Raw genomic sequence first — 22,791 nt, 5'->3', positions numbered from 1 at the left:
AAGCAAATGGTAGGTATTTGTCATTTCTAACGGCTGAGTAATATTCCATTGTATACATAAACCACATCTTCTTTATCCATTCATCTTTCGATGGACACCAAGGCTCCTTCCACAGTTTGGCTTTTGTGGCCATTGCTGCTAGAAACATCGGGGTGCAGGTGTCCCGGCGTTTCATTGCATCTGTATCTTTGGGGTAAATCCCCAGCAGTGCAATTGCTGGGTCGTAGGGCAGGCTTATTTTTAACTCTTTGAGGAACCTCCACACAGTCTTCCAGAGTGGCTGCACCAGTTCACATTCCCACCAACAGTGTAAGAGGGTTCCCTTTTCTCCGCATCCTCTCCAACATTTGTGGTTTCCTGCCTTGTTAATTTTCCCCATTCTCACTGGTGTGAGGTGGTATCTCATTGTGGTTTTGATTTGTATTTCCCTGATGGCAAGTGATGCGGAGCATTTTTTCATGTGCGTGTTGGCCATGTCTATGTCTTCCTCTGTGAGATTTCTGTTCATGTCTTTTGTCCAATTCATGATTGGATTGTTTGTTTCTTTGGTGATCCTACTTCTTGAAATCATCTTAAATTATTAATAGTAGTAGGTGGGACATAAATTATAAATTAATAATATTACAATATTACATCAATATTACTTCTTCTGTTTGTTTTATTTATAGAAATTAGACTATCATTAAGGTCAATCCATCAACTCCTCTTTCATCAAGACCTTCAAAACTCTTTATATTGTGATTAAAATTAGTAGTTAAAATTACTCAAAGAAAAGTATTAAGTTAAAAAAATCTCCAGAAAAGTTGATTGTTTCCTTACCTTTCCTGCTGTGCCTGGAACTTTCCTTAAAATGCATAAATGTTGATAACTTTTAACAGAGTTTTTAAAGATATTCGTGCTTGTTATGAGTTGAGGCATAAAATGTCCTTGGAGTCTAGGGCAGAATATGCTTGATATAGTATTTATTTTCCTTCCAGAGTTAAGGAGATTGTGAAATTGAAATTGCAGCAATAGTGGATGTAGAATATGAATAAAATTGTTAACTGGCCCCTTTCTGATCTGTGTGCCAAGAATTACTAATTATTTAGTCAGATGTCAGAAGGCTTGGTTACCTAATATATGGTGTTCAGATCAGGGCCTAGAGGATGGTCGTGATCACTAAGACAGAATCAAATGATAAGAATCTATTGATCAAGGCTGCAAAAATCACTGGTAAACATCTAATATTATAAGTACTCTGTCAGTGTTTCCGGTGAAGTGTCTAAACACAGGATAGTGGTCATAGGTTTCTTTCATTATCTAGCTAGTACTAGAGTAATCCCACTTGCTATTTGCATTTTTGGTGAAATAATTTTGATATTTTAACTTTGTTTTGCCCTGTTTTCTTCTTTGCATTTGATCTTCTTTCTCTTCCATGTAATTTTATTTTCTTTTCATTAAAATTGGCTTGGAAAGAGAAGACCATTTAGATACACTCTGTAGCTGTCAATCAGTAAGCCCAGAAAGTTCCTAAATGATACTAGCTGATTCAGCACATTAGCTTGTTGGAGTTATCTGCATGGCAGAAATGTCAGTATATTGTTTCCAAGCTGGGCTTCTACATGCACAGAGTAACAGAGCATGTCCCTGCTTCTTTTATCTTCCTCAGGAGAGCAACCAAGTGGTATAATCAATTCTTCCAGCCTTTGTATTATTTCACCTGATGTTTACTTTGTGCATTGCTTTGAGATTTGCCCTTATTTTACATCTTTCAAATCTATTTGCCTTTTCTTTGTATCTGTTAAGGAAATACGATTATCTTAGTGCAAGGTCACCATGGATTTCATTAAACAGTCATAATACTTTTCTTTTTTCAGCATCCACAAAGCAGTGAGAAGTTGTCCTAATTACTGAAAGATTGTCAGGCTCTGGATATACAAAGAATAACCTTCTCTGTATCAAGTGCTAAGGGAATTGAAACTGTGCAGATGGCTTTGACGTGGTAACTTTACTGGTCACTGACATATATTATTGTACCTAGGAGAGATCAAGCACAAGCTTGACATCTTTTGTGCTCTGAATATCAAAATCAAGGAAGTGCAGATTTGGTCTTTAATGGATGAAAATAAGTCTGTTTCTTTAGAGAATTCAAAAGCAAAAACTATTTCTCAGATTATCACAAATGACCAAGGTGGCTTTTTCCACTGGGTTTGCTTTATATGTTTCCAAGGCATTTAATGAACAAAATCAGGATACTGTTTCTAGGTGTTAAAGGTCACACAGGGAAACTCCAGGCCCTTTCTTTATATTACTATTTTTTAGCAGTCGATACCAGCCACCTGGAGGAATGGCCACTCCTAGACCATGGCTTCTTTTGCAGTGACATTTGCTCAATAATTCTTTTTTTCATGGCAATAATTGAAAAGAATCAAAATGGTGTGAAGAAGTAAATGTCATATTCCCACAATGCAATATAAATGGAATTCATAAAGGCTCAGTGACTCACAAGACAGGTTAATTAAAGCTTCCATGTGGCACATGGAAGTTAGCACAAAATTTGTTTGATCACATTATTTTTATGACTGCATAGAATGAATCCTTTGTTAGAATGCCTAGCAGAGACTGTGATCCAGTAGTAGATATAATCGATGTTATTGCTACTTACTTTCTTTTGGATTTTTAAAATCTGTTTTCCATTATCAGTCAATAATGTTATAAAGATTGGATTTTAAGATAAAAAGTTAAGTGTTGCAAAAAGGCAACACAATCCCGCAATTAGAAATAGCTCTAATTGTACCAGGAATGGCATGTGAGTTCCACTACATAAATGAAAGAAAAAGCAGATGGTACTGGGAAGGGAAAACATATTGTGGACTTGGAGAGACATAATGTCTGTTAAGTATGATGATTGTTAATTTCTTTTCCTGGGGCACCTCGATGGCTCAGTTGGTTAAGTGTCTGCCTTAGGCTCAGGTCATGATCTCAGGGTTCTGGGATTGAGCCTGCTTTGGGCTCCCTGCTCAGTGGGAAGCCCGCTTCTCTCTCTCCCTCTGCTGCTCCCCCTGCTTGAGCTCTCTTTCTCTGTGTCAAATAAATACATAAAATCTTTAAAAAATAAATTTTTTATCCTTACAAGCTTCTGTGGGCCCTAACAACATATACCCTGTTACTTGGAATTAACATTTCTGCTTTCCTAGGACTAAGGAAAAAACTTCAATAAACAATAAATAGCTCTAAAACAGAAATAGCATTTGGAAGAAGCTGGGACCAACTTTTACCACTGGGCCAGCAAAGCACCTACTAGTGGCTACTAGCTGCTTCTGGTCAGAGTTTCACCTGTGAACTCTCCGACAGCTCAAAGGCAAGGACCTGGAAGGGGAAGGGTGGTCCTCTTGAGCCCCCCTGAGCATTGTGGGTACTTATCTGTATACCATAGATGGGAGCAACACACTTCCCTTGTCCTCCCAAAACAAGCAAATAAAATGAAAGCAACATCAAACATTGGAAATAGTGATTATAGAAGAAAAAAATTTGGGGACTTTCAGTTGTTTCAAAGAAAATTTATTTTGAGTCTTGGTAAAGGATAATGCAAGAACTTATTTCATTACAATCAAAACCATGAACAATGTCCAATTTTAAAACTTTTTCTGGCACATGGTCACACAAAACAACGATGACTCGTCTATATGCATTGTTGCCGCTTCTGGAACCAAAATCAGCAGCCCTGCCATCCAAAGACTAAAGCAGAGCACCTTCCAGAGGAGAGAGAAAGACACTTCTGTTTAGAGTAAGCCATTACTCTTTTGCATTTTTCTATTACTCCCAAATGGGAACAGTCTCAGCATTTGTGGTGGGATCATCAGAGACAACGGGAAGGCTGAGTAAAGTACTTCAGATCTTTTTTTTTTTTTTTTTAAAGATTTTATTTATTTATTCATGAGAGACACAGAGACATAGGCAGAGAGAGAATCAGGCTCCACGCAGGGAACCTGATGTAGGACTCGATCCCGGTACTCTAGGGTCACACCCTAGGCCGAAGGCAGGCATTCAACCGCTGAGCCACCCAGGTGTCCCAAGTACTGCAAATCTAATCAGAAGCTGAGGTCTGATTCTGACTCTGCTTATTGCCAAGTATACATCTTTGGGCAATTCTCTTTTTAGTTGTTCCACGTTTAATGTGAGGTGGCATTTCTTACCTGGCTGACTAAGGAGTAAATGAGATAGTGAAATCTTTGGAATCAACACATCTGTTCGCACAAAATGATCAACTATCATCTAGTGAACAAACCAACAGCTGACAATAACTATGTACCTGTAATAAGGAAAAAGAAAACTCTTGGATTTTATCTGAACATTTCTGATGAGTATATTTTAGAGTTCTTTTTATGAAATAAAATTAGTCTACCTTCTACTTTCTTAGAATCTTGCTTTAGGTAGAATCTCAATCTCTCAGGACCTCAATATTAACATGAATTTCTTTGATCATTTAACTTAGCCTTGCACTCAGCTAACCACTCTGATTTCAGATCTCTTTGCTAGCATAAGAATTTATAGATTTATTTAAGATCCCAATATAATAAAGGCAAAAAGTTTGTCACTATAATTCAATAGGAAGATTACTATAAGGACAGTTATTTGATTATATGTAATAAATAATAACAAAACTGAAACTACATTTGATAGAAACTTTAGAGTATTTAGTCAATAAATGTATACAAGTAGAGTATATATCTCTTTACCTTAAAGTTTCTGGAAAATTTAGCATTCTCTTAAAATACCTTAAAAAAATAAAGTTCCATAATATTAAAATAAAAAAAAACATAAAAAATCCTTACAGTTTGGGTTACATACAAACTGAGATGCCTATGGCCATATCAACTTTTCCCAGTGCTTAGCTTCTAGATCTAGATGTTGTATCCCACTACTTGTTAATATAATTTTATAATATGTATGTATCGGGCAGCCTGGATGGCTCAGCGGTTTAGCGCCGCCTTCAGCCCAGGGCCTGATCCTGGAGACCTGGGATCGAGTCCCATGTCGGGCTCCCTGCATGGAGCCTACTTCTCCCTCTGCCTATGTCTCTGCCTCTCTCTCTCTCTCTCTCTCTCTGTCTCTATGAATAAATAAATAAAATCTTAAAAAAAAGATTTATAATATGTATGTATCCCATATTGTTTTAAATAAAAATGTCAATAAAGTTTATATGTTTAATAACTCTTTAACAAGACAGAGCTTATGTTTTCATTGTTTACTGAATTGGTCATTTGTTTCTAAGAAAACATTAAAACTGGAGATTTCAAAAGTACGTTGCCTGTCCCCCATAAATTTAAAATAATCATAAAATCGCGTCCTACCACATAGTAAATATTATGCCTTGGGCATAATATGCAAATTGATTTCTAATACTTTTTTGTATTACTTTGAAGGTATTTTTTTAAGATTTTATTTATTTCTTTGATAGAGAATGAGAGAGAGAGAGAGAGAGAGTGCGCACAAGCAGGGGGAGCAGCAGGCAGAGGGAGAGGTTGAAGCAGACTCCCGCTGAGCAGGAAGCCTGATGTGGTACTTGACCCAGGACCATGGGATCATGATCTGAACCAAAGGCAGACGTTTAACCAACTGAGCCACCGAGGCAACCTTACCTTGAACTTAAAAAATTTGTATTGTTCAAGGAATAACATAAGAAAAATATTCTAAACTAAATTATTTCATGGGAGACACAATTAATATTGAAGAGGTTTTATAAGACTTAGCAAGTTAATGTTTCTAAACTACTATAGGTCAGAAAATATGTTACACAGATTAGATACCACAAATTATTATTTCTCATATATTAAACTTATATTGGTTAGTGTCAGTGACTCCTAAAAAGACTACAAAAGTTCTATTTAAATTGTAATCCTTGGGCAGCCCAGGTGGCTCAGCGGTTTAGTGCTGCCTTCAGCCCAGGGCATGATCCTGGAGACCCAGGATCAAGTCCCACGTCAGGCTCCCTGCATGGAGACTGCTTCTCCCTCTGCCTGTGTCTCTGCCTCTCTCTCTCTCTCTCTCTCTCTCTCTGTCTCTCATGAATACATAAATAAAATCTTTAAAAAATTGTAATTCTTAATTATTACCAACCATTAGCTTATAGTTTAAGCATAACAAAGAAACCCGAGACAGATTAGAGAGGACAGCATATCTGATAATTTTAGATCACACTTTTTCCCTTGGAAGGCATTTTGCTTTGGTTAGATATTCTTAATCTGTTGGTAAGGACCCTGAAAACAGGAAAAGATATATTCATTTCAAAATACTGGCATTGTCGCTTTCTACAATCTCTACACGGAAACAAACGTGCCTAGAAATCATCAATACTGACTGTAAAATAATGTTAAATTACTCACCTGCCCACTTTCCTTTTATTCTTCTTTTTCTGCCATTCTCTTAAATTTTGTCTGATTTTAAACCACCATGTTTTAACTCATTTAATCTTATGTGAACTGGCTTCTGCCCTAACCATTCTATTATTTTTTTTCTTTTGGAAAGCATAATTTTCTAGTGACCAAATCACTAGACCAAATCCAATCCTTTTTCTCACTTTTTTATGCTCAGAATATAATGTTGTATGTGGGATTGGTTATGGTCACTTATTTCTTTCAACATATACTCTTTAGGATTTGCTATAATTTAAGCATGGTGTCCAAAGGGAGCAATGGCATTAGAGCATCAGGCAAATCATGGGCTTCTCAGTTACTCTGGATTTCTATTTTCATGATCACAGTTCTGTGTACTTGTTAGATAAATATTTATGGAGTCCCCATTTTGTGCCAAGGGACTCAATGCTAGTGGCATAGCAATGTACATTCAAAATCTATTTGTTGAAGTGGATTCTTGAGTACTCAAGCCATAATTAAATCATTCATTCATTCAAAAGTATAATTTATAATACATACAGTGTGTATCAGGCACTAGTTTAGGCGCTGGTGATACAGTAGTGAAGGAAAAACAAGTCCCTGCCTTATAGAGCGTATATACTCCTGGGAAAAAACAGACAATAAAATAAATGAGTGATATAATATGACTGGGGTTATAAGTTAAATGAGAAATATCAAACTAGGATAAGGTTTAGAAGATGAGAGAAAGATGCGTTTTTATCAAGGTGATTGGGGAAGGACTGTTTAAAAGAGGTGTTTTTGGAGAAGAATTGATGGAAATGGGTTAGTGAAGCATGTGAATACATGAGGAAGTCCATTTCTAGCAGAGGGAATATGAAGTGGGATGTCTTGGGGTGGGGATTAGTTTTGTGTGTTTCACATTCAGGAAAGCCAGTGAACTCAGAGGGGAGTGAGGAAGAAAGGAGATTAGAGTTAGAGCCAGGCAAACAGGCTCATCTGGAACCTGTAGATCATGGCATGAATTTTATTCTAATTATAGTGGGAAGCCACTGGAGAGTTTTAAGGATTCTTTTAATTGCTATGCAGAAAATAGACCATAGTGGAATGAGAAAGGATGCAGAGGGACCAGTGAGAATTTAAGATACTAACTGGTCCAAGGAAGATATGAAGGTGGCTTAGGTAGGGCAGTTGCTAAAATTTTATAAGAGGTCTTATTCAGAATATATTTAAATGGTAGATATTACATACATGGCTGGTGATTTAGGGGGTAGAGTCACATATGAAAGATACAACACAGTTATGACTTCAGGGATTTTCACCCAAGTGAGTGGAGAAAACTGTGGAGGGCCAGATTTGCTGACTATACTTGCCAAAGTGAAAAAGACTGAGAACAAACAGGCTGAGGCAGGAAAATCAAGAGTTTGGGTTTGCTCACGTTAAAGTTGTGAGGGCTACTAGACCTCTCAGTGCAGCCATCAAGTGGGTTGTTGGCTATATTGATCTGGAGCACAGACTGCTAGAAATCTACATTTGAGGCTCATTAGTCACAGGCCTGCCTGAAATCAAATGAAATGAGTATTCTTAAAGAAGAAAAATCCAAATTGAGTTTGAGGCCTGCTGATATTTAGAGGTCAGCAATAGCAGGAAGGGTAAGCAAAATAAAATGAAATCATGAAGCAGGAACAAATGCAGGAATGTAGTGTCTGGGACCTCTAGAAAGTAGTTCCAGGAGGACTTGATCATCAACTCTATCAAGGCTATAGAAAAGTTGAGTAAGTCTTGAGAATTGTTCTTTGGGTTTGGCAATGTGGAGGTCACTGGCAATCTTATTGGAGATGTTTTCAGAGAAATATGGATAATTGAAAGAGTTGGGGTGGGTTTAAGAGAGAATTAGAACTAAGAAAGCAGAGGTAGCTCCTATAGATAGCTCTACTGAAGATTTTTTCTCTCTTTTTTAATATAAATTTTAGTTATCTAACATATGGTGTAATTTGGGTTTTTGGAGTAGAATTCAGTGATTCATCACTTATGTACAACACCCAATGCTCATCACAAGTACCTCTTTAATGTCCATCATCCGTCTAGCCCATCCCCCCACCCACTTCCTTTCATCAACCCTCACTTTGTTCCTTATCATTAAGTCTCATAAGGTTTGTTTCCCTTTGTTTTTTTTTTCTTTTCCTTTCCCATATGTTCATTTGTTTTCATTAAGTCCACATATGAGTGAAATCATATGGTATTTGTCTTTCTCTGACTGATTTATTTCACTAAGGATAATACAGTCCAACTCCATCCATGTCATAAATGGGAAGATTTCAGTCTTCTTGATGGCTGAGTGATATTCCATTGTATGTATATACCACATCTCGGGTCTTTATCCATTCATCAGTTGATGGACATTTGGGGTCTCTCCATAGTATAGCTTTTGTAGATTAATGCTGCTGTAACTATCAGGGTGCATGTATCCCATCAAATTCATATTTTTATATCCTTTGAGTAAATACTTAGCAGTGCAATTGCTGGATCTTAGAGTAATTCTGTTTTTAAATTTTTGAGAAACTTCCATACTGTTCTCCAGAGTGGCTGTGCTACCTTGCATTTCCACACTTTCTCCGCATCCTCACTAATACCTGTTGTTCTTCTATTAAGTGGATCCTAGAAATGGGTGGCTAGCTAGCAAAGAATGTTGGGCAAAAGGAAAAATTGTTGTTGTTTTATAAAACAAGTGGTAGGATATTTGTATGCTCTGAGAAATATTCTGGAGAGAAGGAAATACTAGGATGAAAGAAAGCAGATGTAAGTACATGACAATGGTGGTATTGCACAATGGTGGGAAAAGCACAATACTCAAATCCCAGAGTGTTGGAGTTCAGAATATGATTGGAGGTCAATTTGTGTACCTCCCTCCAAAGACTCCTCTGCCCTAGAGTAAGTTTCTATCTACTACTGTATAATGAATCAGCCCCAAACTTAATGACTTAAAACAACAATGGTTATTTACTATCTCATAAAGTTGGGATATACAGGCCAGAAATTCACAAGAAGCTGGATTGGGCAACTCTGGTTCAAGGTCTTCATGATGTGTAGTCAAATGTCAACTGGATCTTTAGTCATCTGAAGGCTTGACTGGGTTTGTAGGATCATTTCTAAGGGGGCTCTCTTACATGGCTGGCAAGCTGGTCCTGAAAACATAAATCCTTTTCATGTGGGCCTCTCCATGGGTTTCTTGGGTGCTCTACTACATGGTGGCTGGATTCACCTGGAGCAAGTCATCTAAAATATCAAACCCAAAGCTTCAATGCCTTTATGACCCAGCCTTGAATATTACCATAACATCTACCATATTTCATTGACTACACAGGTTAGGCTTGATTCAGTGTGAGGGGGGATTACATAAGGACATAAACACCGGTGATGAGGATCGTTAATGGCCATCTTAGCAGCTATCTTTGGACTTTTAACTTTTCATTATCCTCACCTGTCAAATGTGGAGATTTCACCATATGAGCTCAAGTTCCCTTCTAATTCTAAAACTTCATGATTTTATCTTTCAGCTGGACATATGGTTCTCAAAGTAAGCATCTGAGGGAGAGGGGGTTGAGTCAGCTGGTATCTTCTGTTTCCCACCCTCCTACTAATTTCTATTCCTTTCAATAATTCTTTTTTTGGAAAGTAGGGTATATGATGGCCCTGCATATTCTGAAATGCAATAAGTAGCTTTTTGAATAGTAAAATGCTCATCAGCTGGTTCATAAAGTAGACTGAACCATGTTTAAAAACAAAACAACCAATTCTACCGAAACAAAAATTCTCCTGCTGTTTTTAAGTTGATTTATTGAATCCTATCAGGAAACACAGCCTAAAGAATCCTCTAGGAATGATATTAGAATACTGAAAAAGAAAGTTTGTCCCAGTTAAACAATCACAATCATGGGTACTCTAAGGCAGGGACATAAGGCTTTGGATTAAGAACTGGATTTGAAATCTGGCTGTGTCTTAACTAAGCAGCTGCTTTTTAGCAACCAGGTAATCTCTATAAACCTATTTCCTCATATGTAAACAGGGATGATAATTACTACTTCACAGAAGAATGAACTCTATTAACCATGTGAAGTGACTATGACCATATCTAATACATGATAGATATTGTATGTACTTTTATATTTATATATTATTTTATATATTTTATATATATATTTATATATATTTTTATATATATTTATATATATATATTATATATTTTCATATCCTAACCTAAATGTTCTTTCCTCATCTCATTAAGTACTGGGGATGATAACCACCAAAACAAGTATATTTACAATATATGAAATTAAGGAAAATTTTGCAAAATGAACTTAAAATATCCACTTTATCAGATATGTAAGCTCCAAATCAGTATGGGTAAATAAGTTTTCTTTCCTGACTCATAGCTCATCATTTGACATTCATTCCTTCATGTAACCAGTGACTAGATCACTGAATGCCTTCTCTCTAGTTTCCCTCTGAGACGGGAGTGGCTAGAGTGGTATGATAGAGTGTATAATTAAATAGATAAAATATTTAATGTTCTCCTTGCAAGAGAATTATGCTTCTCTACCTGATAAATTTAAGTGCATCCATGTAAAAACTTCTTTTTCTTCTTCTTCTTCCTTCTCCTCCTCCTCCCCTTCCTCCTCTTCTTCTCCTCCTTCTTCTTCTTCTTCTTCTTCTTCTTCTTCTTCTTCTTCTTCTTCTTCTTCTTCTTCTTCTTTCTTCTTCTTCTTCTTCTTCTTCTTCTTCTTCTTCTTCTTCTTCTTCTTTTTTCTTCTTCTTCTCCTTCTTTTTTGTCAGATACATACGACTCATGGGTACAATGCTACCTTCCTAGTTCCCTCTGCCACTGAAGCTGTCAGTGTTCCAGATAATGGTTGAATTGTCAGCCCACAGAGTGAAGACAATGGCAATGCAGAGTAAAGCCCTAGCCAATGATTATAAAACAGAAGCAAGGTAAAAACCGTTTTTGCTTTAAGCCACTGAGATGTGAGAATTTTTTAAAAATTCTCTCATAACTGATAGACATGCTATGTTCAACAGTATTTATGAATGAGACTTTTTCTAATTTTGTACCATAGTGCCAATTTAAGAGGCCAATTGAGACAAAGCAACTTGTAGAGAACTTCAAAGGCATTAACTAGAACCTGCTTCATAGTTTTGAGTCATATATCCACTAGGAGAATCTTAAAGATTGTTTTATAGAAGGATGATTCTGTGATGAATAAAGGGATTTATTTGGAGACAGCATTTACATTCTGTGCTTTCCTACTTGATCTCACACAATTTGGGGGGAAGAGGTAGAGGTGCAACTACTTTCTAGTGCTAATTCTAATTAGAGAGCTTCAAGACACTGGAGAACCTTGAAATATATTCTTTGAACCTAGGAGATGCAGAAGTTTGAAGCCTGAAGCATGTCTGTGAGAGTTGGATTGTGATCTGACCTTTGCCCTGGAAATTAAGGGGACAAGAAAAATACTGTTTGTTGGCTAAGTGAAGAGAGTACCATTTTATCGGGATCTGCTGGTCTGAAGTCCTACAGTTTGTGTCAGCAAGAGCTGCATTTGTATTTCCGGGGCACTAGAATGAGTCACCAGGAAGAGAAAAGTGTTGAAAGGACATGGCCAAGATTAAAGGAACTGTTGGAGAAAGGTGCTCAACACGAAACCTGTTAAGGGGCACCTGGGTGGCTCAGTGGTTGAGTGTCTGCCTTTGGCTCAGGTCATGATTCGGAGGTCCTGGGCTCAAGTCCTGCATCAGGCTCCCTGCAGGGAGTCTACTTCTCCCTCTGCCTCTCTCTTTGTGTCTTTCATGAGTGAATGGATGGGATCTTAAAAAAAAAAAATCACTTGAATATAGCTCTTAAAACAGAGTCAGCTTTTAGTCATCAGCATGGTCAGAGTGCAGAATTATTCTATTAAATAAGAACTGTTCTGACCTTTATTCTTCTCCTTTCTTCATATTTCTGACCTTAGGTTAACAGCTGCTAGTTCATTGATGGGAGAGGAGATGAGGAAGAGAGGGTCTGGCAAAAAACCGTGCCTTACCTTCCCACTATGGGACAGGAGCAGGGATGAGTTAAGATTATATGATTGTACAGACTGGACCCTCAACATTGATCATAGTGTGTTCTGAATGCACTGAATGAGTGAGACTGAAATTTGACCAGTGTCCTATTTGCCCAGCCCTCTCCCATGTGATCAAAGGGGCACTTTTTCTAATTTTCATCACAGATGTGATATTGGCTAACAGAGAGCCTGGAGAGAAGATTAATGGTAAACTAAGGTCAATTTTTGGATGCATATCTTGAAATGTACATAATAATTTCCAAATTGAGACACTGTTCTTGACTTATCATGAGGGCATGGTCTGTAAGTAAGCAAAAAGTTAATTTGACATGCTGGAATTGTCATCAGAAGGTAGGGGAAGATTATCATCATTGAATATAAAAGGAAATTGGAAGACAAAAATGAAATGCAATTTTGTTGGCATCTGTGTTTCATACTAGCTCAATGTATTGTTTACATATATAAACATGGAAAAAGAAAGTAATAGAGTGCTGAGTGAGAGAGAGAGCATAACTGAACAAGATAGACTCCTCTGTACAATTTACTCTTTCCATATCTTCTCCCCTCCATCCACCACAGAGGGCTTTTTAGAACAAAGATTACTGACGTGATACTGTCAGAGGTAGGTGATAAATATGAATTTAGGAAAAGCTGTTTGCAGTTTTTGTTGATTTTGGTGGTGCTCTCTTTTGTTGTGTTTTTTGTTCATTTGCTTGTTTTTTGAGGGGTAGTATACTAGTTTTCTTGCGTTTACCCCAATCTGAAGAACGTAGGAATCCCTGTGTAATGTTAGATTGGAACCATAAATTTATCACTCCAGCCTTATTTCAAGGGACTGCAAGGTGCTGGAATTATGACACAGAGGCCAGAGTAGAGGAGTAATTAAAGGAAGAAGAATGGAGACTAAGGGAAAATTTTTTCCAGGCACCCATTCTAGTTGGATTCAGTCCAGATCCTACCAACCTATTAGGTTCAGTAACAAATTTCTATGCACCATACTCTGGGTGGTACTTACTTTGTAAGTTTGGCTGGGATCACTGACTGGTAGACTGTTATTTCTGATAATGGGCAGAAGCTCCATATTCTTCTAGAAGTTTTTGAAATCTAAATTTATATCTGTATAAGTACTGATATACAGACATACAGATATATAAGGATAGATATAAACAATGTGAGAGATATATAAATGTAGGTGGAGATACACACATAGATATTTCTGTCATCTATTATTTTTTTATTTATATTTTCTCTACTAAGTAAAGCAGTGTTCTCTTCAGTTCTGTTCACCATTGCATTTGTAAACATGCTGCCCTATGAAATGGAGCATATCTTAATAAAATTTAGTAGTTAGGGTTGCCATCAGCTAAGTTGGCCTCTCAGTTTCTATGGACCCATGCTTATTTATCAAACATCTCAAGGAAGATTCTAAGCTTTATCACGTCCAGTGTTTTATGAGTTGAACTTTGTGGTAGGAGAAAAACAATAACAATATGTGTACTAGGCATGTGAAGAAGTGAAAGGCTTCAGATTAGTGATGGGAGGAGATTCTGAGGAAGCTTCTGGGAGCTGAAAGGAGGAAAGATGGACATGAATTCAGAAGGGAAGTTATTACTTTAATGCTACATTGACCAGCTCTGGAGTTGAAATTATGCATATTTCAGTAGGTTCAACTTCTGGTTATAGATGGAGAACCCCTATTCCTGTGTCCTGTTACTCAGCACTTTTAGCTAGTCACTCATCTCTTACTAAAAATTCAGGTGGCTGACAAAGACAGAGCCAGTGAACCCTTAGCCAATAGTCTGATACACTTTCATCAGAGGAACACACTAGGAAATTAACTAGGAACACACATGGGTCAGTGGTGGAGGGCCTATCTCACCTGTAGTTTTGGATTTGGCATAGGTTTGAGGGTATAGCGACCCAAATAATGGCTAATAAGGCAGAGCAGAAAAAAAATAAGGCAGAGCAGCCTGGGAGTCACCCAGGCTACATCATTAACTACGGTATCCAACATGAGGGGGCAAGAAAAGGTGAATGGTGGAACTCTGTGATGGAGATCCCTGAACAACAATATCTCACACTTAAACATCAAGCAGCAGGTACTTTTTTTTTCATCCTAGAAATTCTATTCCTGTTCAAAGCACACCTGGAGGCCTTGACTATGGGTTCCAGAAATAATTCCTAGAGAAAAACTGGGGCAGTAGTTAGGTTATGAAAACCATAGTCCAAAAGCCTAAGCCTAACCTTTCTAGGAAGCCTCTTGTCCTAGCAAGGGACTTGAAATACAAATCAGTGAATGGGAAGAAACCTACTCCTCTAGTCAAGTCCTCATTACTGAGAAGATGGGATAAGAAAAAAAGGCTGCTGCATCTGGGGTTTGGAGCAGCTTGGGCTTGTGAGATAAATTCCCCAAACCATCAACTCTCTAATGCCCAAGCATGAATGTGGTTATTTCTGAAAATTGAGAAGGACAGAAGTAGCAACAGACTGATGAATATAGACAAGAGCTTTCTTTTTCCTTTATCCTTCATCAGGCAGGCTGAGGGACACTACAGGAATGAGCTCCTGATGAGTACCAGGCATTTTGAAGTCAGACATGAGTATTCTCTTAGGAAGCTACCTATATTCCAAATTCTAGTTTTCCATATTAAAAATGTTTAAGCTTATGTTTTCAAAAAGTTTCTTTCAGTAATACAGCTTATTTGGTCCTCGTTAAAATGTTGAACAAACATATAACAACAACAACAAATCAAACAGTGCAACATCCATTTCAGTCCAATACTCTGAATCTCCCACTCTTAGAGAACTGAATGTGCCTTTAAACCTGGAAAATATGTTCTCTACTATTTAACCTAAATGCCACTATAATTATAACCATCTCAAACTTTTTCCTATAATTCTTTCTGAAGATATATAATTAAAATAAAGTGGTAATCTAAACAATGAAAATAAAATGGAAACCAGCAATTACACAGTCAAACTTTGCTCATGTTAGAACAGAATGAAGAAAGGCATTATTTAATTAAAATACCAAATGCCACAATTCATGTGGGAAACCAAGCATACCATGAGTACAGAAGGTAGAAGATGGTGCTAAAGACAAAACCACATGTCTAATACTTGACATTGTGTATAAACGTGAATTATACCACAATGAAATAATCCTATTCTCCGTGGTGGCCATAAAGACTATATTTCATATGCATCATTTTTAAAATCTAGCATGGGGAAGACAAATGTTGCCTGCAGCTGAGTAGCACCTTCTTTAGCTGGACATAAGCTCCTTGGTATACTGGTCTAATCCACACCATTAAACACCCACTAGTTTTGGTCTTATAATGAGCTCTTTTGAGCATTTGAGACTACAAAACCTGATTGCAACCCCTGACTTAAATTTTTTTTCAAATCTCCTTCACCCAAATCAAGAGCAGCAATATTGAGAAAAAAATAAGTCTATAAGGAAAACAGTTACTTTCAATCCTGTTAACAACAGTTACTTACAGGAATAATCCCTGAAAGTTTGCATATTAAATAAACATAATGCCAGCACTTAGTTTAAAAATGCTCTTGAGAGGGGCCTAGGTGGCTCAATCTGTTAAGCATCTGCCTTTGGCTCAGGTATGTAGTCCCACATCAGGCTCCCTTCTCAGTGGGGAGCCTGCTTCTCCCTCTCCATCTGACCCTCCTCTCTGCTTGTGCTCTCTCTCTCTCTCTGTCTCAAAAAAATAAATAAAATATTGTTTTTAAAAATAAAAATGCTAGTGAGGTTTTAGCTAGACTTATTAGCAGGCAAACTATTTGATGTTATTGTTATTGTAAGTGAGTTTGATGAATCCTAACTTCCTGATTTTCCACGGGGAAGTGTGACCAAATTTTTGGCAATTTGTAGTAGTTAGTGTTTATTTAATTAGTAAATAGAATATATACAGTTTCTAAAATTGCCATATTTGTACCATAAAATTAAGAATTCATGTATACTATTGACCTTTAAACAGCACAGGTTTGAACTGAGCAGGTCCACTCACATGTAGATTTTTAAAAAATAAATATGGTACTGTACATGTATTTTCTCTTATGATTTTCTTAATTACATATTCTTGCTCAAGCTTACTTTATTTAAGACTACAGTGTATAATACATATAGTATATGGGTTAATAGACTGTTTATGTTATCAATAAGGCTTCTGGTCAATGGTAGGCTATTTGCACTTAAGTTTTCAGGGAGTCAAATGTTATATGGAGATTTTTGACCATGAGGAGGATCGGCACCCCTATCACCTGCATTGTTCAAGAGTCAACTGTATATGAATATAAGGAGTAAATATGAGCAATCATATTAGTATATCAGTGAGGATACCTGTGACTAATAAGAAAGCATATTATTATTATAGAGATAAATGTAACTAGCCTGCTTTATTATAAATATATATATTTTTCCATGTTTAAGGGTCACAACAAATATACATATGTTATATAACATTGTATTATAAAATATATACAAATTTATATTTGCAGATTTAAGGGTCAGAAAATCTAATATATTTATGCCACATATATCCATATATATGAAATATATATTGCTCATAAAGTATTTTAAAAGATTGGAATTGAAGACACAGATTGTATTACACTTATCAACATGTTAAGCATTTAAATACACATATAATATACTAGGCATTGTGTAGAATAAAACAAAACTGCGGAAACAAGATCACTGGCCCCTGGAATGGTAACTTTGGTTGTAAATACAAGATGCTCTTTTAAGAACATGTGACTGTGGTCATCCTGGTCCTCCTTAGTGATACCCTCCTCTTCTTCAGTTTGTAAAACAAAGCAAAATATTCTCCTGCCCTTCTCCTCCTTTACAGTTTGGTTTTTTTGGTTGTGTTTACCTTCTTTTCAGGATGCCCTTTCTTTTATTGCCCTTTTAATATTGGTTATCCCAGTTTTCTAGCCTCAATTTTCTTCTCTTTCTTATGGCATACACTTTTAATAAGCAGTCATTTTCCCTATAGCGCCAATGCTCACAGTGTTAAACTCTTGTCTATATTTCCAGCTTGACTCATTGTCAGGTCCATGCTATTACAACTCACATCAGTATTTCCAGCTCAAATCTTTCTCCTGAGACATCATGCCCCACTGGACAGTCTAAACTGCTTCACAACATTTCAGACTTAGCATATCTAAAATCAAGTTCTTAATTTCACTGACCTTACAGCACTCTCAGGAAGGCAATGCATGGAATTGAATGGAAGCATTCCTCAGATAAAACTATAATTACTTATATTCTTCATGGGTCTCATTTGCTGCTGGTTTAAAAAATCTAGTTAGCGGGGACAGCCTTAGGTATTTCCTCTGCAATTTAAAAACTATCTTAAAATAAAAATTCCAAAATACATGTTTTGTAAAGTTTTTATGTGCTATGTAATTACTATGGAGAAAGCATATGTTAGGAATTAAAATATTTTATGTTAAGTTTAGTCCCTAAATTTACTGCAAAATTATATGTTTGGTTTTCTAGAAACTGATATAATGAATACTGAAGGCTATGTCAGGTATTTATTTGAAAGTACTTTTATATGCTTTGGGAAATTCTTTATTCTATCTAATCACATAAAAGGATGAACTCTAAAACTCCAAGAATATTACAGACAATTAGAATGAATTTAGTTAAATGGAGGAAAAAAATTAACCTTGAGCTTGCTGCGGTATACCAGATATACTGAAATTATAGTCTCCCCATTGAACATAATGACTTCATTCTATAAGCAGCATTAACTAGGACTTTTCTATATTCATTGTATAAAGGTGTATATTGTTACTTGGTTAATCACCATCTCTTGTCTTAAAAATAAAATGGATTTTTCCATCATTAAATGCTTTAAGAAAGGAATGTGCAATGTCCAGTCTATTTCTTCACATTTTTTGAAGTAATTATATTTTTTATGATTTTTTCCCCTTTTGTCAGCACTTGTGTTCTTTTATAAAAAAGGACCTGTCCTGAGGGTAGGAGTGTGGAAATGCACAATTAAAGTAAGTCTTTATTACTTTATTCTTTGTTAATTAACTGAACACCTTCATCAGCAGATCTATCAAGCTTTCTTTCCTGAAGTTTTAAAGACTAAGCAATGTGAGAGCGAGGCTCTTGTGCAGTATGTGTGGTATGGAAGAATTGGATTTATTTTCATCTTAAATGCAATAGCATGGTGTGGAAATCAATGAGGAGTGAAGCCATGGGTAATTAAAAGATGCTTTGTTTTCTTTGTTTTCATTTATATGAAATGCCTTTATTCTATTTGGGGAAAAAAAGGAAGAAAAAAAAAAAGAAATCTCCCAAAACAAACACATAAGCAAAAATCCATACATATACATAAAAGACAAAAGCTATGGGAATTAGAAAGGTGCTCTGGTTAGTGCAATGAGTATAAGCTGAAAATGAGCTTATTACAAATGAGAGTCCTGCAATAAAATGGTTGACTTTAAAACAGAAATCTCAACACACTATTTCCTTATTAAAATACCATAATGTTTTGCACTAAGACGACTTAGGTCCCTGCATGCCTCACCAGCCTCCTCTGCCAACGCTTCTCCCACTTTCCAAACTCCAAACTTGAAGGTGTTTTTTGAATTCTTTGATACATCATGCTGCTCCTGGCCTTAGGGCCATGCAACATGCTATTCCCTCTGCTTGGAAAACAATTTCTTCCCATCTCCACAAATCCAACTTTTATTAATGTTTCAGAAATCAGAGTGGAATTTTTCACCTCTGAGGATTCTTCTGGAACACCTGGAGTAGTAATTAGCAAATGAGGGAGGTGCCACCACTTAGAAACCATTTAAGAACATGTGGAAGCATTTTTTTTTTGGAAGCATTTTTTTTTTTTTATAATAATAGTGATCACTGGACTGAATGGTGCCGCCTTTTAGTGCTTAGGGATTAGGATCCTAAAGGATCCACAGTGTAAGTTCAGTTTTGCACCTTGAAATATTGTTCCTCTCAAAAAGTGAATAGTGTCCCCATTGAGAAATATAGATTGAGAGAATAGATCAAGTCTTTATTAAAATTTCTATTAGCTTTCTGATCTCTACAGTTATTGAAATTTTAAATAAATAATTTTATTAATTATTTAATATCAGGCTCAACAAAATTATTTGGGCAAGCATCAGGGATCTTTATTCCTGATGTGTACTTCTAACCCTGTCATTCAGCATTTGGAATGCTCCTTGATTCATTCCACCTCATGGGAGAGACAGTGCTTATTAGATTTGGCAGTTTGGAAAATATAACTTAGGGATTCTGTTCAGTTTATTTCCTCCCTTGGCAATGGGCTGCCCACAATTCTGCTTTTTCTTGTGTGAAAATTCATAGTATCACTTGTGTCTTGGTGGCTAAGTCTGCTTAATTGTAGAGCACAGTCAGCAAGCCCATTTACTTTTCTTACTAAACTACATCTTCCACATTTAATATAATAAAAATGACATTTGGCCTCCATCTGGTACCTTTTCAAATTCTCAATTTGTCAATCGCCCTATGAAAATCCATCGTTTCAGTTTTAGGCCCAGAAAACTTATTTTTTAAAGGTTTTATTTATATGAGAGAGAGAGAGAGAGAGAGTTTGAGAATGAGCATGAGCATGAGGGAGGGATAGAAGCAGGTTCCCCACTGAACAGGGAACCCAATGCAGGGCTCCATACCAAGACCCTGGAATCATGACCTGAGCTGAAAGCAACCACTGAACAACGGAGCCACCCAGGCATCTCCATGCCCAGACTACTTATTAAGAAAGAAATCAGAGGGATCAAAATTTTAGGGAGGAAAATATAAGCAAATAGAACCTAAACAAGGCTTCTTTTGTGGCCACACCTTTGGGTATAAATGGTGTTTTCATCTGGGTTGTTTTTGGTCATGCAGTTAGATTTCAACTGCTGCAGCCTGAACAAGATGCAGTCAGCCAGCCACATGATCTTGCATAGGGGTCCTTGGGCACTGGCCAATGGGCAGACATAGGCAGCCTGGCAAGTAGAACTCAGGTCATGTGGCGCTCAGCAAAGGAAAGACCCCAGCAAGACTTCAAAAACCAGCCAAAGCGTGAGCCTCAGCAAAACAGCTCTCTGCTCATAATCTATGTGACTTCAGGCTTTAAGGTGTTATAAGCAGAGCTTTTCTTTAGCAGGCACAAGCGAGGCAAAATTACATTTGTTACAAAGTCTGTCCAGTCATGGGTCTCTTAAACCCCAAAGGAAAGAGTTATGCTTTCTATTTTTAAACTCAAAGATAGCTGAGCTCTTTGTGTATTGAAGAGACTTAAGGGTCTCTAGACTTAAGTTATTAGAGACAGGTTTAGGTAAGCAGCGTTAGGTCAGCTGCCCAAAATTGTATTCAAATTTAGGACAAAGAAAGAAAATCTGGAGGAACAGTTCTTAATTTCAAGTCACTTAATCCATTGAATCAAGAATGGAAATTATTTAAATAATTTCTGAATGTGGTTCAAGATGATTTGGCAATCATAACTTGGCCTGCTGGCTTTGCCTGTTGTGCTCCAATAAAACGTTCCCCAAAACTTATGGAGGTAAAAAAATGGAGAGATGGGCAAAGGCAGCAAGAATATGAGTCTGTGAAACTGTTCTCCCCAATTCCAGAGGCCCAGAGTGTCAACAGCAACTTCAGTCCAGAGAGTTAGTGGCAGCAACAATTGGGCATTGGGCTAAATTGCTGATTCATAGCAATGAATGGTGGTAGCCGTGTCACTAGACAGATCTCACCATGAATGCCACACAAAGTGTTAGGGACTCAAAATTGAAAGGAAATGGACACTAAAAGATTTTGGAAGATATTGACTTAGAAAGAAAAGCATAAAGGTAAGACTAGCTAATTGTGTCATTGTACCAGTTTGAAATTGCTCAAGAAGGACTCGCTGGGAGAGGATATGGTAGATATGGGAGACTACACCCCCCCACACCGCCCCAAGAGGTCACATGTGCAGCGCTAAACTTCAGCTCTAGCTAGAGGTTGCTCCTAACTTAGTTGAAGTTCACAGGTCTTAAGTGTGTAGAAGTTAAGTGTGTAGCTTTCTGAAGAGGCTAGACCCAAACACTTTCCTTCACTTACACTCCCTTTCTTAGATGCTCCTGAAGTGCTTCTGTATTTTTAGCCACAACTGAGGAAAAGGTTTTTCACGTTGTCATCATATTTGTTTAAGCTTTTATTATTTATATTTTTTATTTTATTTATTTATTTATTTATTTATTTATTTATTTATTTATTTATTTTGTTTAAGCTTTTATTAGGAGAGTTTCTTATTGCTTTCTTTCAATTTCATTGCTTTCTTTCAATTTCATTCAGATTTCATTCAAAATCTCTGATAAGATATGTGCGATAGGTGACTGGACATCATTTGGGATGAGTGAAACTTTATCCCTAGTAGCACTGTAGCCTCTAGTGTTATTTAATTTATTCTGTGACAAACTTATAGTCATCTATGCTGAAATCCATTCTCTGCTGCTGCTGCTGCTGCTTCTTCTTTAAGAAGAATTGCATCCTCTATTTTATTTATGTGCCTAATGGGAAGACTGTATTTTCCAGGTTTCCTACCCTTCATTAAATATGGCCTTGTTACTACTTAATAGTATACACTAATATAATAATGAAATATAAGCAGAAAAAAGTGAAATTTCAAAGAAAATTTCTTCAAAGATGTTTGGCATGTACACTTCACCTATTTTTTTTCTTTTGTTCTCTCTATATTGCTCCCTGAAAAGCAGATGTGATGGTTGGAAACCTAGCAGCCATCTTGAAATATAAAAATGAAGGCTAGGGGGACACCTGGGTGGTTCAGCGGTTGGACCTTCGGCTCAGGTCATGATCCTGGGATCAGGGATCGAGTCCTGCATCGGGCTCCCTGCGAAGAGCCTACTTCTCTCTCTGTCTATGTCTCTGTCTGTCTCTCAGTCTGTGTTTCTCATGAATAAATAAATAAATCTTAAAAAAAAAATGAAGGCTAAGGATAGGGATACAGAGAATTGGAAGGAGCCTGGGTTCCTGACGTGTCTTCTACTTGAGGGAATATAGGTTTTTATATGCAAGAGTATTAGGGTTCTCCAGAGAAGTAGAACCAATAGGATGGATGGATATAGATATAGCTATGGGTATGAATATCAATATAGATAGATAGATAGATAGATGATAGATAGATAGATAGATAGATAGATAGATAGATGATATGGTTACAGGTAGGTATAGATGTAGACAATGGGTCACATAGTTCTGGGGACTGAGAAGTCCCACAGTCTACCATCTGATAACTGAAGAATCAGGAAAGTTGGTATTAATTCAGTCT

This window comes from Canis lupus, chromosome 32 (genome assembly GCF_011100685.1).
Source record: "Canis lupus familiaris isolate Mischka breed German Shepherd chromosome 32, alternate assembly UU_Cfam_GSD_1.0, whole genome shotgun sequence".
Classification (NCBI taxonomy): Eukaryota; Metazoa; Chordata; class Mammalia; order Carnivora; family Canidae; genus Canis; species Canis lupus.
The sequence above is the reverse complement of the archived record's forward strand: the minus strand, read 5'-3'. Positions refer to the sequence as shown.